Consider the following 1,744-nt stretch of genomic DNA (forward strand, 5'->3'; position numbering starts at 1 on the left):
AAAAATGATGTCATTCATGACAAATCTACATAACTGCTTTGACTCCATGGTGAGGTAAAGAAGTTGTCACCTTCAGTCTTTCAAAATATTTACCTAATTTCTGATACTAAAAATGTGTAAATATGACTTTATTTCATAGTTGACAAAATTCAGGTTAAAATTACATTCACTTTCACTTAAATTCTTTTTTCATTTTCATTCATTGGCTATTTAACACAATCAAGACATCATGGTAGCAAACATTTATGAAATTTTAATAAAGATTTGCTTATTGAGGGTAACATTAACAAGTCTTGTTCACATTATGCAAAGTTGTTTGCAAATGTCAATTCCTATTCTTTCTGCTTTCTAGAAATGGTAAGGGTTTTAAAAAAATTTCTTTTAAAATCCCCAAATCCTATTGGTACTTAGATATTCTGACTACAGAGACCCTATAAGCAGGGTAGAATGGCCCCCGGGGGGTTCTGAGACAACTCCTTAAGGGAGTCGAAAGCCTCGTTTGCTCTGATGGAGGTGCTGGTTGCTGGGAGCTGCTGACCTTGCCCGATTCGTTACCACCGGGACACCAGCTACGCAGAGGCTAACTCACAGAGGTTTGACTGTGTGTGTGCAGAGAGAAAAAAAAAAATAAAAAGTCTCAGAAGGGGCGAGGAGACAAGCAAATTGAGAGAGGGAGCCCACATTCAAATAACAAGAACTTGAAGGTCAATGAAGAAATAAATGAATGATTCCATATTTTGATAGAATGGCATGCCATTGTACTGTCCAGTGTAATCAAAAAATAATTGTTATGCTAAATTCCCAATTCACTTGGAAAGGTACTAAAATTGATTTACTTTGTTTTATTAAGTATTCATGTAATGGTAGCTAAATTAGTATGACCCATACAAATAATTAAAGTGTTTGAGTTTTGAATGTGAATATTTAACAATTGCATGCAACACATTCCATCTAAACCATTATGAAAATAAAACATTACTCTACATTCGAGGGAAGAATTTAAAAAAACTAATACAATTACACAAAAGAATGTTTGTTATATGCCAAGGGTTATAAAAGATTGATTTGCTAAAGAATGTTGATTAAAAAAGAAAGTTGTATAAAAATTAAAATTATATATGGTTATTGAGATATTATTCTTTATGGCAATATTAATATAGTTTTACATATCTTTAAATTTATCATTTGCCTTTCTGACACAATTGTTAAGAAAAGCTCATGCAGAGTTTACTGAAAATCTTCCTTTCTAATGGAACATGACATTACTCTTAGAGTTCTATTAAAGCAGTGGTAGTGGAGTCAAGAACTGGACTTTGTATTTTCTAGGGAGCCTGAAGAAAGCCTCCATTTATAAAATAATCACTAAATCTTGATCAGTAGATAGACATATTCTCTTACAAGAACAGCACTTGCCATTTTTAGTGTCACTTATTCTAGGTCTTATTCAGTAATCTAGCTGTATTTTGTCATGTATTCTTGTTTTAAAATACTCTATGCTAAAGGCCATAATGTAGCTTCTTGGTAAAATTCAGCCACTTACAGCAAGAAAAAATCTTATGTCTTCTTGTTTAATATTCAATTGAATTTAATGCAACACTCACCCGGAAAGAAAGGGGTATTAATGGCCATGCAACCAGAGCTTTTCTACAATGCCAGGGCTGTGAAACTGATGGAGACAGAGCAGGCGCTCCACAGAAACAAGCTAAGACTGAAAGAGAAAAACCTTTACTAGCTCTGCACAAAA

General features: G+C 33.4%; 1 protein-coding gene across 4 annotated transcripts in view; it reads right to left on the minus strand.

The window, feature by feature from the left end:
- OPA1 (OPA1 mitochondrial dynamin like GTPase) overlaps positions 1-1,744 on the minus strand; it is a 91,227-nt gene that overhangs the window by 66,526 nt on the left and 22,957 nt on the right. The gene's annotated exons all lie outside the window — the stretch shown is intronic.

Source organism: Echinops telfairi, unplaced genomic scaffold (genome assembly GCF_000313985.2).
Source record: "Echinops telfairi isolate 266 unplaced genomic scaffold, ASM31398v2 ScPeMD7_17;HRSCAF=63, whole genome shotgun sequence".
NCBI classification, from domain to species: domain Eukaryota; kingdom Metazoa; phylum Chordata; class Mammalia; order Afrosoricida; family Tenrecidae; genus Echinops; species Echinops telfairi.